Genomic DNA, 16,412 nt, shown 5'->3' with positions numbered 1-16,412 from the left:
TGCTGGGTAGTGCTTCGAGAAGCCCAAGCAGGACAGTTCGGTTTTGCGTCGTCCGATTGATTTAGCTGACGGATTCGCGCGTTTTCGTTGCCGGAGAATTTTTTTCCCCCTGTTTTGGAGCGTCTTGCTGGGTAGTGCTTTGTGAAGCCCAAGCAGGACAGTTCGGTTTTGCGTCGTCCGATTGATTTAGCTGACGGATTCGCGCGTTTTCGTTGCCGGAGAATTTTTTCCCCCTGTTTTGGAGCGTCTTGCTGGGTAGTGCTTCGAGAAGCCCAAGCAGGACAGTTCGGTTTTGCGTCGTCCGATTGATTTAGCTGACGGATTCGCGCGTTTTCGTTGCCGGAGAATTTTTTCCCCCTGTTTTGGAGCGTCTTGCTGGGTAGTGCTTCGAGAAGCCCAAGCAGGACAGTTCGGTTTTGCGTCGTCCGATTGATTTAGCTGACGGATTCGCGCGTTTTCGTTGCCGGAGAATTTTTTTCCCCCTGTTTTGGAGCGTCTTGCTGGGTAGTGCTTTGTGAAGCCCAAGCAGGACAGTTCGGTTTTGCGTCGTCCGATTGATTTAGCTGACGGATTCGCGCGTTTTCGTTGCCGGAGAATTTTTTTCCCCCTGTTTTGGAGCGTCTTGCTGGGTAGTGCTTTGTGAAGCCCAAGCAGGACAGTTCGGTTTTGCGTCGTCCGATTGATTTAGCTGACGGATTCGCGCGTTTTCGTTGCCGGAGAATTTTTTCCCCCTGTTTTGGAGCGTCTTGCTGGGTAGTGCTTCGAGAAGCCCAAGCAGGACGGTTCGGTTTTGCGTCGTCCGATAGAGTTTGTTGACGGTTTCGCGCGTGTTTTCGTCGCCGGAGATTTTTTTTTTTTTTTCCCTTTGTTTTGGAGCGTCTTGCTGGGTACGTATTTGGGAAGGCCCAAGCAAGACGGTTTATTTTCGGGACGCCAAGAAGTTTTGCTGTCAGTGTCAGTTTTGTGTTCAGTCGAGAATGGATGGCCAACTGGTGAGTTCGTTTCATGCTTATGATAACACATATTTTCTTGAAAGCGTAACTTTTATGTAATATTAAAACAAACTTTGTATGGTTTGTCACTATAGGTGTCGGCATTATGCTTTTTTCTTATACAATTTGAATATACATATATTTTTCTCTTTTTGACATTATTAAAAATTATCCTTTGAATTGTTCGACATTGTGAATGTTGACGTATTTTCTAAAACTTCTACCATATCGAGACAAAATGCACAGTAATACTCATATGTAATTTTCAAACAAACTATGTATGGTTCGTCACTACAAGTGTCGGCATTATTCCTGTTTCATATAAGTTAAAATATATACATGTAATTTTCAGTTTTCGTCATTAATAAAAACGTCTTTTGAATTGTTCGACATTATAGATGTTGACGTAATTTTTCCAAAAACTTCTCGAGACAAAAATACAAAACTAGCTTTAAATACAAGTCGTATATTTCCCCCTTGTCCATGGATCGCATCACCGACCAGAGGTGACTCCCAGATCTTTTCCTTCCTCACTAATAAACACCCTTCCCGTGGTGATTGTGGAGATGCAGAGGTATTCTCGGTCTCTAGAAGCAACAATCATTACACCCTAACATTCCTTCCCCATCCCAACTGACTGTAAGGACTTGGCCGGCGCCGTTATTGATCAATAATATTAGATCTGCTAAAATTGCACTTCGAGAGTAAGCGGAAACTCCCATCCCTTATTCATTTGGATCGTAGTGCAATTCTTACCAGTTCCGATCAATCACGGAGTAGCAACCATTGACATGTACAGTCAGTTTATGCTATGCTATGCTATGCTATGCAAAACACCCCTTTCTTTTTACCTTTATTTTTGTAATAAAAAAAACTTTGAATGGTTGGACACTACAAGTGTAGACTTCCGAAAGGTTCACTTTATTCAACAAACTTTGGATGGTTCGTCACTGTAAGTGTCGGCATAAGAATAGGAGTGTTAGGAATGTTTCATTTAGGTATTTGTTCAACAAACTTTGAATGGTTCGTCACCCCAAGTGTCGGCATAATCATGTTTATATCTCACAAATAATTATTTATCATGGTCTAATTGCTTATCAAAGTGAATCCTGTGACCCAACGATCCTCCCCATTAACAAACATCCCTCCCAGTAACCTTTGTGGAGATGCAGAGGCAAACACGGTCTCCAAATAGCAAAGGTTACACACTAACATTCCTTCCCTCAATCCCACCTGACTGCAAGGACGTGGCCGGCGCCGTTATTGACCCTGTATAAATAGAGGCACTGAATTATGCACACTGAAGAAGATTATGGCCAATCCCAGTCAAACTTCTAGTTGATTCTTTGTGCATTTTCACTGACTTCGGTCAATCACGGAATAGCAACCATTGATATGTGTAGTCAGTCTAAGCTAAGCTAAGCTAAGCTAACCATACCCGATTGATTTTCGGATCTATAATGACATACCAGTAGGCAGATCGAGGAATAATAGCGTAAAAATCCTTCAAAAGTTATGACTTTGGTTCGCAAACAATTGATCGTTGGCACACATGCCGAACGATTCATTTTTCGCGGAGATGAGTTTGTTGTTAGGACTTGACGACTAATGTTTTATCGTTGTTGCTATGCTCGCATGATAAAGAACAACCGCGATGCATCATTGATTTTGTCATGATCACTAGATTTCCATCCTTGACGAGAAGAACTTGGCTAGAAGCCGGATGCTGGTGTCTGGTACCAGTCAGAGCAGAGAGCGGTACAAGGAAGCAAGGGCAGCTGAAAAACGGATCCATCGCAGAAAGAAAAAGGAGCATGAAGAGGCAGTAATTGCTGAGGCACAAGAAGCTATGGAACAGAACAATATGCGACGGTTCTACGAGTCTGTAAATGGTGTGCGGAGAAAACAAGCCCCGTCTCCCGCCATGTGCAACGACCGCGAAGGAAACTTGCTGACGGGTAAAACAATGGTAGCCGCCAGATGAAAAGCGTACTTCGAGTCATTGTTAAACGGAGATATCGGAAGTGGATTTGATAGCAGAATTCAAATCGATGACGATGGACAGGCTGTGGAACCTCCAAGGCTAGATGAGGTAAAGAAAGCTCTCAATGGGCTGAAGAACAACAAGGCTGCTGGGAAGGACGAGCTCCCGGCCGAACTTCTCAAACACGGAAGTGAGCAGCTGCACGAACTCCTTTACCGTATCGATGGATAACACTCCTTGACTCGGCGTACAAAATAGTGTCTGGAATTCTGTTCAACAGATCGAGACCGTATGAGGAGTACTTTGTCGGTGAATACCAAGCTGGTTTTCGAGAGGGTCGATCAACGACGGATCAAATGTTTACCCTGCGTCAAATCCTAGACAAATTCCGGGAGTACAACTTGCATACTGATCATCTGTTTGAAGATTTTAAAACAGCGTACGATTCAGTGAAGAGGAACGAGTTGTGGCAAATTATGTCCGAACATGGCTTTCTGGCGAAGCTGATTAGACTAATTCGTGGGAGCGCGAGTAGACGTGAAAAAAAATCGACTGTCATTTTTTTGTGTAGTAAAACTTTTCAAAAGAATTAATCTGGCCAGTGCTTTTTACATGAGTGTAATATGTAGTGAATGGTGTTATCGGTGCAATTTAAGCTTTGAAGGACGGATGGATCGGTTTCCGGAGAAGCAATATGTTGTGGTGTGCCGTGGGGACGTTCGGTTTCTTGGTAGTGCTACCTGAGCCTAACGGTTGGCGTACGTGGTAATACGAACCACTGATGGAAATGGATTGGTCATCTTACCAGCTATACCCAATTGGGGGGAGATCCGGTGAGTTTGTTCCAAATTATTATCAGAATATTGTTAGCAATAGTTGACTCTTTATAAGTGCCGCGGGAACGATTGTTTTTTTTTTGTGATAAGCATCGTCAGTTCGAGGTCACGGATAATCGGATGGTTCGCGTATGAGAGGAAATATATTTTGAAATTGCCACTATTTCCACATTTTTTCCGTTTTTTTAGCTGTTTTTACAATGAACATAAAAATACGCGTATTTTTTTTTTTGAATTACTGCGTAGCGGTTTTCCGTTTTTTTTTTTAATTTTTTTTTGTCTTCTATTATTTTCCTCCGATGACCCTTGAGGGATCGGTTCTGCTTTTAAATCATTAATAAGCAGATACCCACACTTGATTCGTCGCAAACATAATTATTTAAAACGGAAGGTACTATGCGGAATCTTACTAATCATATATCTTAAATACGACAAATATCTTCTCTTTGATTGCCGGTATTCAAAAGATTAAATTCAAAACGCTTAAACAATAAATGCCATTGGTCTATCGCTAGCTTTCAAAGCGAATCCTGACTTTATTTTTCCTCTCCCAACCCCCAACTCCGTAGCACTTATGAGGGTGTCGCTGAGTCGGTGGCCTCTCATTAAGTAAGTGCTACATCAACATTTCCTTCCCCTATCCTAAGTTACGGTAAAGATGGGCGTGGCCAGGAATAGCGATATTTATGGTTTTGGTCTTCTTGTTTAAGATTGGATCAAGGAATACTCCTCATCCTTGATCTTGAGAGCAGTCTGAATGAGATTATCAAAAAGGAACATAAATGTTGCTAGTATCCAATCTACGAAGTATACCGTAACTACGCTAACGCTAACGCTAAGCTGATTAGACTAATTCGTGCAACGCTTGATAGATCGAAATCATGTGTGCGAGTGGTGGGCGAGATTTCATCATCGTTCGTAACCTTTGATTGATTGAAGCAGGGTGACGCTCTTTTCTAACTTGCCGTTTAACATAGCACTCGAAAGTGCTATCAGGAGAGCCGGTGTGCAGAGAAGCGGTATCATTTTCACACGTTCTCATATGCTCCTTGGCTTTGCGGACGATGTCGACATCATCGGGATTGATCATCGGGCGTTCGTATCTTTCAAGAGAAAGACAGCGAGGATCGGGCTCACGATGAACACCTCAAAGACGAAGTACATGATAGCTGGTGACCAACGTGGGTTCGGACGTGTTAGTGGTAGCGAAATGGTGCTAGGGTGTGATAAGTATGATGTGGTGGAAGAATTTGTGTATCTTGGTACACTAGTGACGTACGACAATGATGTTACCCGCGAGGTGAAAAGACGTATTGTAGCTGCCAGTCAGGCTTTCTACGGGCTTCACAACCACCTGAAGAGGTGGATATTGTCAAGCGCATAAAACACGGCAGGCTGCGTTTGGCTGGTCACGTTGCCGTATGCCGGAAGAACGACAAGCATAGATAATATTCAACAGAGAACCCACACAAAGCCGCCGACTTCGTGACAGAACACGCACACGATGTTTTTTTTGCAGTTGGGAAGGACTTAAGGGCACTTAACGTTCAGGGCGATTGGAAGCGATTGGCCCAGAACCGAGCCCAGCGGAGATTCATCGTAGCGAATTGTAGCTCATCAAGTATCAAGTAAGTATACTCATGCTCTAATGCGTAACCGTATAGTCGATAACTGAAGTAAGCTAGCAACATACCAATAATCCCACCTTTATTTAGCCTCAAGTTTAAGACTGAAGAATGGTAATTGATTATCCTGGAGAAACACAAGGTCACCTGCGTCATTGCTACGGATAGCCCTTATACTCCACAGGTTCCTGTTGAGGTTTTAAGAAGTTGTTATTAGGTCTTTTCTTTAACCATAGGAACAAGTGGTCCGGGGGCTAACTGGTCTGTCGGGAGAAAAGATACATTGATAATTAACTCTTACGAACTTATTAACTTACGAAAGCTAATTTCTTGGACAAGTGATTTTTTGCAAGAGTCTGAAAATTGATCGATCGTTACTATTCTTTTATGCTGAAAATATATGAGCTTCGCTTTCCGTAGCAACTACCCATCAAGAGGAAATTGAACTTTTCCCAATTATAGCACGTAAGCAAAATAATCAATTCGGTATAGATTGGAAGACGACAAAGGCAAGAAAGCACATAATACACTGTGCAAAACGCATAATACGGAACCATAGAGTAAAGGATATATTTTGGCCCATCGAATTTTATTTTAGTCCACCGATTCTATATTGTTATTTTTTTTTTCTGACAGATCAAAAGCAGCTGAAAGCCTTCATAGATGTTGTAAATTTCAAGCGCAAACCTTAAACGGCTTGTATAGCACTAATTTACAAGAGCTATCAAATAAATTAAGCAGCATATCCATGAGCAGTACAATCAAAATAATAAGATAATTTGTCCCATTTCTGCAGATAACTGGTGCCTTTTAGCAGCATAAAAAGTATTCAAACACCAGTTCACACCTGTTGTGTGAAACTATCCAGCCGTCAAATACAACCGTCGATTTGCTCTCAATAGAAATCAATCAGTCCAAAGAAAATCTCTAATACGCTCATCTGTTGATCAATTTGCCTCATTAAGCAAACAACAATTTTACTCCAACGTTTGTTTAGAGTTAATCGCCATTTCACACCGCCAGCGAATCGCTTTGCTAAGCAAACTATTTCACATTCAAACGAAACAACAAAAAAAAAAAACAGCGCTGCTTCAATTGCTCTATTACCAATGGACGTCGTGCCTGGCTCGTAAATTCGATGCCCCTGACTTATTGGAACAATTAAAACCGATTTCGGCCGATTTCAAGCCGTCTGGTCTGGCCAGTCGTCAGATGGCGCACCGCACCATGAAGAGAAACCGCGTTTCGTCAAGTTCATCTAATTTGCTTCAAAAAGAGGCGGTCGGTTCGGCACTGACCTTGGCCAAGTGTGGGTTGGTTGGTAACCGTTTCGTAAGACTTTTAGGATTGGAAACTTTTGATTTATCGAAGCGTGTATTTTCACCACTTTCTCGGGTCAATTAGGATACTCTTTTGCCGCTGGCATCTGGTAGGCAGCTGATTTGAGCATTAATCTTAATTACCGTTTTAAGCGCGGACCTGGAAGGCTTTTTCCAGTGCTTGATTCGCATGCCTCGAAGACATTGGTCATTTTTCACTGTCTCAATTACACGATTCGCATAGCGGGAATTGCGTAAAAGGCATGGCAGCAATGTGTTGCGATTTTTTCGGGGCTTTTAATGACTGTATTTAGCTGGTTGTGATGCTGCTCCTTGAAGCTATGACTGGTGTCATAAATCAATTTCTGCGAGTTTCTATTATTCAACAGTCAACACGCTTAGTGGAAGCAGTGAATGACGACATGAGTTGACCATATGTCTGTGTTCTGGGGTCAATATGACCCCTATATGACGCTACAGCTTCATGACGTTGTTTGAGATAAGAGGTTGTTAGAACACTAGTTTCTTCGGAAAACTTGCCTATTGTTCAAAGGCTGCACATGACTTGTTTAGTTTGTTAGATATTTTGCCACAAGGAGGCACTAGGTAGTTGGCATTGCAATTTGCAACTGATATTCTCAGGATGCAGATCAGATAGTAGGTCGGTGGTTCAGTAAAGTTGCTCGTTAGGCCAAAAGCAATGCTGAGCATATCTTATTAGCTCGGATTTCTGCCGCTTGGAGGCGCTAATGAGCATCAAATATTTAATATTCACAGACATCAAGATTGAGTTAAGTTGAGACTTTTATCTTCGGCAAAGTTGTTCTTTAGGTCGAAGGCTCCACATAGCATATTTTTACAGTTTCATATTTTGCCACTAGGTACGGGCAGGCATTCCAAATTTTAAACTAGCATATCTCAGGATCTTCTTCTTCTTGGCATTACGTCCTCATTGGGACAGAGCATGCTTCTCAGCTAAGTGTTCTTATGAGTACTTCCACAGTTATTAACTGAGAGCTGAGAAAGTTGCCATTTTCGCATTCGTATATCGTATGGCAGGTACGATGATACTCTATGCCCAGGCTGAATTAAAAGGTACAAGGTACTCCAATCTACAGACAGAAGGTTAAGCAGCATTCGGCGTATTTCAGCGAAAGTGCATACAATTCAACCGATTTTTACCTCAATCCCTTGAAGCGATTGTTTCCCCGCAGCTTTGATTGCCCTCCATCGATATGCAAACCTTCACCAACCGCAATAATTAGCGGCACAATTGACCAAACCAGTATCGCCGCCCTCGGCATGGAACTGTGGTGCGCGGTCGTTGGATTGTTTGCTCAACAGATATCTTCCTGTTACCATCGTTTGCGTCGTCCGTCCGCAAGATACTTACATATGTCGAGCGGTGTAGTGCTGTAAGTAAGATCAAGAGTGGTTGCCGAGTGCTGGTCAGTTGTTCAAGTAATGATTAACAACCGTAGGACCTTATTAACCGCAAAGCTTGGCAGTGATTACCTGCCATTCTCCCACGGGCCCCACGGAGATTCAGCAGGCGGGATGAATCGCGAACAGGACCACGCGGATGGAAGGAAAGCGGCTGCGGGTACTTTCGTTTTTATGGTCGACGGTGTGTGGTGCAATTGTTCGGAATTGGAATGTTTATTCAACATCACACAGTATCAACTTCCTACTTCTTCGGAGATTCGATGAATAGCTGGCATGCTTCAGGGTCGGTTTGTGGCGGCGTTTTTATGTATACGACGGTTTTAATGGTATCTTAATGTCTGAAGTGCTATGTTTATGTAATCACGGATAAATGCATCGATTATTCAATCCAATCATTGAGGAATACTCTTTAATTAAACATTTTGTATTTTTTTATCCTTAAGCGTTGTTGAAGTAAATGTTTTTGTTGTACTCACACAAAATTGGAAATAATTATTAGAATATAGTTGAAGATAGGCCAAGTTTTGAATAGAGATTCAGGTAAAATAATAATAATAGAAAATTCTACGTCATGCTCCTATAATTATTAAATTGTATAGGAGCCAAAAAGCAAGCCAATCCCTAGACCACGTGGGTAGAAATCAGATTCCAAAACCAAGAATATGACTCAGATGGTCGTAACGCAACACACGCTTATTTTTGTTTTGTTGTGGATTGCTCGGAACCACTGATCAAATGCCTAAAATCAGGTTTGATAATACTCTTCAATATCATCAGAGTTCGGTGTGACATACTTTAGAGCAGCGTGCTGCCATTGCCTCTTTGCGAGGGAGCGTAAAAAATGCTAAGCAGAGAGGCAACGAAAAAAGAACGAGGAAGATGCAGCACAAAACTCCACAGAGTAAAATTCCACCAAAAAAGAGTGCCATCACAACTCCCCGAGGACTGTCTTGTTCAGGAGGGACACTCATGAGTTCTTTTGAAACGTGAGTGAATTTGAGCATCGCAACATGAGAGAGAGAGTTTCAGAAAAAATCCTCGCATTTTTTCCACTCTCACTCGAATTGCTTGAGGATCTGGGTTGAAATTTTTGAGTTCAATTTTTACTCGTTAAAGGGTGTCCACGATGAAATTGCCACACTATGAAATTGCTCTCACTTTTTAACCGTTGGGTAGAATTTAATGAAAATTTGGGTGGATTTAGTTCATAGTGCATCATTTACATTCTGCAAGTTTTAAAGTCCTGTGATCAAAATTCGCGGAAATGGAGTCGAAGGAACAGCTCGTGCGTGATAAAATCTTGCGCTTTCATCACTAGAACAAGGATCTCTCGCATCGCTCCATCGCTAAAACGTTGGAAATCGCGAATTCCACGGTGCCGCGAGTGATTAAGCGGTTCGAGGAACGATTTACAACTGATCGGAATCCCAGAAGTGAAGGAAAAAGTATTCCGCACAACACCAAAAATTACAACCGCGTAGTTAGGGCCTTCAACCGAAACCCGAACGCCTCCGTTCGGGATGTGGCTAAGAACCTGCACCTAAGCCGATGTTTTGTCCAGAAGGCCAAAACTAAGGCTGGGCTTCGAACGTTCAAGGTACAAAAGGCCCCTAATCGCGACGAGAAGCAGAACAAGTCCACCAAAACCCGTGCAGGACGTTGTACCTCAACATGCTGACGAAAGTTGAATGCTGCATCATGGACGACGAAACATATGTGAAGGCCGACTTCAAACAGATCCCCGGCAACGGCCAAGGATAAGTTCAGCGTTCCGGAGCATGTCCGCACTCAGAAGATGTCCGAATTTGCGAAGAAATTCCTGGTTTGGCAAGCCATCTGCACGTGCGGGAAGCGGAGTGCACCTTTCGTGACCCAGGACACGATGAACGGACAGGTGTGCATGAAAGAAGCGGCTGCTTCCACTCCAGAAGGCCCACAACGTCCCAACAATCTTCTGGCCAGATTCGGCCTCATGCCACTACTCCAAGGACGTGCTGAAGTGGTATGCGGACAATAAGGTCAATTTCGTGCCGAAAATGTTCAACCCTCCCAACACTCCGGAGCTCCGCCCCATCGAGAAGAACTGGGCGATTATGAAGCAGCACCTTCTTAGACGACCAAAGGTAGTAAAGACAGTCGAGGAACTGAAGAAAGTATCGGTTGATTCACAGGTTGTGCAGAATCTTATGGCCGGGGTTAAGGCCAAGGTGCGGGCATTTGCGTATGGACTGTGAATAAAATACGAGTAAAATGGTAAAATGAAGTTTAATAGTTATTTTTCAATCCCTGAAAATTTGATGGTAACACAGCGTAACAAAAATGACATTTTTGCGTGTCTCAAGGATCAAATTATGTGTCTCTAGTAGATTTGGAGTTGCTGAATCTGATGCCTTTCTCAGAAGTGTTCCAGCACGTCACAATTTTTAGCTACAGGTGGTCAAAGTTGTATAAAACACTGGTTTAATTGATGTTTACATGAAATTTTAAGTACAATTTATCTAAGTTTTTGTAATATAATCCACCCAACATGCAAAATAGAACTTGAACTTTCATTCCAGATATAATTTAATTGGAATTGCACGATTAAATTTCAGTTAAACCGATTTTTTCAACATGCTTGCAGTCTCCATAGAAAATTCTTCGTTTCTCTTATATGGCAAAATACAATAATATTCTAAACCATCAAAAAATAACTTTTCCGTATCGAAAGTATAATAAACTTTGATGAAAAGTATTGTGATACATATTGAATTCTATGGCAAATTAAGCCAATAAATTTCCGTACAAGCTGGCAAACTTGCATGCAAGTTGGCTGAAATAGTCAATTTTTGCATTTTTCAACAGTCAATATCTCAAAAACTTGACGTGCTATGATATTTCTGAAAACGGCAATGGATTCAGCAACCCTTAATTAAGTGAATAGCGGTATTTTGGTGCTGGAGACAAAAACGTGTTCCGCAGTGTAATCGGATGAAAACTCGAATTTTGCGAATCAATTTTGTGTGTGGCAATTTCATCGTGGACACCCTTTACCAAGAATCATCTGACGATATAGTTCTATACGCACTTACAACTCGCACTGCCAGCTGAAACGCTCTGTTCAGCTTTTCGCGTTTCCGCTTTGTTTCCAGTGCCTTGCCTCAAGCAGACTCCATACCTCAGTATCGATGATGAGACATTAGCTAGCAGACGCCTCGAACTGCTGCTTGGACCGCCCAAGTTTGGCAATATTCTCCCTATTGTAATCAACGTGGCTGTTAAAATTTAGCCGATCGTCGGTCTGACTAGCAGCACCTCTGTTTTTTTGTGAGCTATCTGCAGTTCGACTCCGCTCATCCAGCCCTCCATTTCGTGAATGGTTTCCATCACCGACATCTCCACTTTTTCCAGCGTCTCGCCCGTCACCAAGTGACACATCATCCACCAAACCAACAATCTTCACCTTCCTGGGCAGTCGCAGTATCAAGAACCCATCATACATTCCATTCCAAAGAGTTGGACCGATAATGGAACCTTCAGGGACGCTCGCTGTCACTTGCATTGACTTCTGCCCTTCATTTGTTTCGTACACCAAGATTCTGCTCTGGAAGTAGCTCTCCAGGATCTTGCACAGATAATCGGGGACCTGCATTCTATGTAGTACTGTGGCGATGGCCTCCTAGCTGACGTTGTTGAATGCGTGACCACGGCGCAGTATCGTTCTCCTCTTCGTTTCTGCTTCGACGCTCTTTCGGCACATTCGAGGTACTGTTTAAATTGCGTCTACCATCGATACTCTTTTGCGGAATCCAAACATCATTTTCGACAGCCCGTGCTCGCTCTTCGTAAACTTCGTCAGCCTGTTGAGGATGAGTTTTTCTAGTAGTTTTTCCGAGCGTAACTAGCAGTCAAATAAGCCTAAACGAGACTGAATCTCCCAGTGGCTTCCCTGGTGTTGGCAGCAGTTGCAGCTTCTGTATCTTTTATATTCCCGGAAAGTTATTTTCGACAAGCTTCTGCAACATTTTTCTGGACATGTCAAGATATGCCAGGATGGCAGTCTTCAGAGCCACGTTCGGTGGATTTCTTCGATTTAAGGCGTTTCGCCGCTTCTACAAGCTTGTCGATAGACACTTGGTGGTCCTCGACGATTGCTTCTGCGTCTTCACGGTAAGGCGTTGGTGGCCAGAACGTTGGATCGTGTTAAGGGAAGAGACTTTCCACGGTCACCTTCAGCTTGGCTGGGCACATGTCAGCTGGCGTCGAAGGGCCCTTGATCTTTGTCATAACGACTCGATACGCATTACCCAACGAATAATTTATTAATAATATATTGTTGTCTGAAGCTCTCGTTTGAGTGCGGTTCTTACTCCTCGAAAAGCATTCTTGCACTCCCTTCTCTCCATTTCCGATCTTGCTCTCTGAGACAAGCAATGCGAAGCGTGCTGAACGTGTAATTTCACCAGTAAGCTTGTCGCCGTTTCTTCCTCGGCACCAGTTTTCGCGGCATAGATGCTTCACAAGCCGATACCATCCTGTGAGTTAGCTCGGTGGCGCCAATAACCTCGCTATCGCCGTCTTGACAAAGCGCTTCTACCAGTAGCGCAACCAGGATTTGGCTTTAGGGGGGGTTTTGCAAACTTAAAAGTAATGTTTTTTGTAAAAGTTATTCGGGGTTAAAAATTTGGGCAGATGTTTTTTTCTGGATTAAAATCAATAAATAACGAAACAATATTTGCAAACCTAAGCTTCTCTCGTCCACCCTAGACATACATTTCTATATAAACTAACTCCGCTAGCCAAAGGGAATATGTTGTACCTGGCGAAATTTCCCGACAGTTTTCCTAAGGACGGTGATGGAAGATAAAAGAATTTTCGAATTCCAAATATTTCGTTCTTTATGAAAATTGGCGTAGATTTTACTTCTAAAGCATGATTGGTTAAACGACACTACAATCACCGACAAACATACGTAACAGCTAGAACAATTATCAATTCAAAACATAGTCACGTGAACAATTACGCCCAATGCTGAAAATACTTCATTTGGCCAACCACGAACTAGGTGGCGGTAGTTAGCAAACGTCAAACTCGAACAAAAGTGATGCGAGCGCCACGAGTGGCTCGTCGGCCAACTACCAAATATTAGAATTGGGCGCTATTCTGCTGTGCAATGAAAATAATTAGAGTGTTACGTCTGTTTGTCTGTGCTACAATATTCTGGTATCGATTCAATCTACATCCTTCGTAGTATGTTTGAAAGATTATCCAGGCTACATGAATGCACGCAGCGTGATAGCGTTCAATCACTCTACGCCCCCTAAATAAGTTTCCAAGTTTTTCAACAAACATTATGATCTTCAAGTGCAATAGGTTGCAATATGAACCATTGCGATTATTATTAGCAGTTCTTCGAAGGTAAATCAGCATTTGCAGCTTGTAGACGAATGTTTTGATTTTTAAGCCTAGAATCGGAACCGCTCTCTGCCATAATCTCTCTCAGGATTTTTATTTGTAATCATCAAAACCTAAGGTATTGCTTTTGCTGTGATTCACGTGCTTCGAAAGCTATGAAATTCGCTTAAATGCTGAGCCAACTTTGAGATTTTTGAGGCATCGGAATTTGCATCAATCATCTGTCAATACGGTCAAACGGTCTTAATATGCATGCATATCTGCATGTATTATGACAAACTTCTCGTCAAAAACCTGTTTATTTATCAGAATAAGCAAGATAATTTCAATTTAATAAAACTTTTTGGGGGTCTTACTATTCAAAAGCATCAATTTTGAAGAACATTACTGTTAATACAACGTACTTGTCCGATGTTTTTGGATTGTAGTGTTAAATTTAAATAGTATATGTATTTGGAAATAATTCTTTAAAAACAAATCTGCTCTGGGGGGGTTTTGACCCCCAAAACCCCCCCTTGGTTGCACCACTGGCTTCTACGAATAGTTCCTTGCTAAAGTCTTCCGTCTTCCGCTTCCGCTCGCTAGGTATTCTACCCATTGTTGCGGCAGGGTTCCGTTAACCGATGCGTATCGCTTGATGGTCGCTATGGGTGTACCCCTCACAAATGACACAATCGTACATCTAATTTCGCTAAGGCTTTTTACCGAAAGTTAAGTGCAAGTTATTCAAATCGCTTATGTCACCTTGGCTTGGGTCCTTCCACATTGCTCCATCCCGGGCAATGAGAAAGCGGACTGTGTTTTACTGGGAATTGGTGAGCATTGTGGGATTAGATTGAATAGACTAAAACACTCCCGGTCTGATTAACACTACAAAATTGTTAGAGAAGCGTTGACGAGTTTTGATTTGGAATATATGGACTTGATCTACCTGCAATGGGTTTCAAGTTGATGATCCAGTTTGAATGTCATTTATTCCCTGTCTTTTTGTTTTCTATTTCAAATCATCTAGTCAATATCTCACGATGTATCTTTTCTGTCTAGTTCATTTACAGTTCTGGAAAATTTTCCCCATCAAGTCTAAGCAGCTATAGATATTTGTGTTCATTCTTCTTCTTTTTTCTTCTTCTTTCTGGCGTTACATCCCAACTGGGACAATGCCTGCTCATCAGCTTAGTGTTCTTATGAGCACTTCCACAGTTATTAACTGAGAACTTTCTATGCCGATTGACCATTTTTGCATGCGTATATTGTGTGGCAGGTACGATAATACTCTATGCCCTGGGAAATCGAGAAAATTTCCAACTCGAAAAGATCCTCGACCGGTGGGATTCCAACCCACGACCCTCAGCTTGGTCTTGCGTTTTACCGCTACGGCTATCTGGGCCCCCCAATTTGTGTTCATCTTCTTCTTTCTGGCATTACGTCCCAACTGGGACAAAGCCTGCTTCTCAGATTAGTGTTCTTATGAGCACTTCCACAGTTATTAACTGAGAGCTTTCTTTGCCGATTGACCATTTTTGCATGTGTATATCGTGTGGCAGGTACGAAGATACTCTATGCCCTGGGAATCGAGAAAATTTCCTTTACGAAAAGATCCTCGACCAGCGGGATTCAAACCCACGACCCTCAGCATGGTCATGCTGAATAGCTGCGCGTTTACCGCTACGGCTATCTGGGCCCCAATAAAATTTGTGTTCATATGAAACTAAAAAAAGGTTTTCTTTACTTTTGTTTTAATGTAGTCCCAATTCTTGATTCAACCACGAGTTCTTAGGTTTCCTTAATTATTAATAACATAGTTATAATGTCAATACAACTTACAGTAACGTTAAACACGTAAAAAGTTAAATGATTTCGGCTCTGGTGTGTCATATATTTGCTGAGTCTACCAAATAAACGAGATAAATCAAATCATGCGCAATAAATTAATCACATTTCACTTTGAATTACTCGAAACTCAAATTTTATTGAACAGCTCCCTTTTGATCTTATTTTTATTTCAAAAGACCTAATTTGGAGCTATAAATGTTTATAATCTAAATTACCTTTAGTGTTACTTATATCACCATTTGTCATACCAAATACCTCACACCAAATTACCGCACTCGAAATCCTACTTAACACGACAGGTAACAATGGATCATGAAGCTGCAGGCACTCGCCTCAACATACCAAAATCAGCGGAAAGACTTCAATTTAAAGTTCGTCAGTCAAGTATAAAACCGAGGTGGAGCACGATTACTCTCAAAAGCAACACGTCGTCTCGGTTTGAAGCAGCAGCTTCCGTGCGACACCGACCGGAGGAGGTGGTGGCGATGGTGGCAATATTCAAATGTGGTAATTGTACGACACGATTAGGCACTTGTGCTCAAAAGGCACGACACCATCATCGCCGTCGCCGATCCGGGCCGAGATTTTGATGATGAATCGTAAAAAGATTGGGAGTGTGCACGCAATGGCTGTAAAACTGACACACATCTTTTGCGGCTCGTGTCGGCGCTATATCTGGAGGAGGCTAGCGGATTTTGGAACTACATGCATACGTAAAGTCCGGTCCATTACTTCGAAAACGAAATAATCTCCGGCCTTTACGAGGTGATGAAAGTTTATTTGTGACATATACGAGTGCCGTTTCGGATTAGTGTCGCAAACATTGTATGGGCTTTTTATGAGATCAAGACTTGAGTTTTGATCCACTTTATTTGGGATGTGTTTGGAATCGGATAAGAGTCGGCACTGGATTGAGATGTAATGAAAAATTTGAAAAACGTGCCTTGTTGTCGAATATTTCTATCCAAAATATCTGGCAGTTT

At 42.3% G+C, this 16,412-nt stretch overlaps 1 protein-coding gene across 2 annotated transcripts in view; it reads right to left on the bottom strand.

Moving 5' to 3' along the window:
- The window catches only part of LOC23687412 (laccase-1), a 429,552-nt gene that overhangs the window by 166,792 nt on the left and 246,348 nt on the right, over nt 1-16,412 (bottom strand). The gene's annotated exons all lie outside the window — the stretch shown is intronic.

The sequence above is a fragment of the Aedes aegypti genome, chromosome 2 (genome assembly GCF_002204515.2).
Source record: "Aedes aegypti strain LVP_AGWG chromosome 2, AaegL5.0 Primary Assembly, whole genome shotgun sequence".
NCBI lineage: Eukaryota > Metazoa > Arthropoda > Insecta > Diptera > Culicidae > Aedes > Aedes aegypti.
Note: the sequence above shows the minus strand (reverse complement) of the source record. Positions and strands in the feature narration are given on the sequence as shown.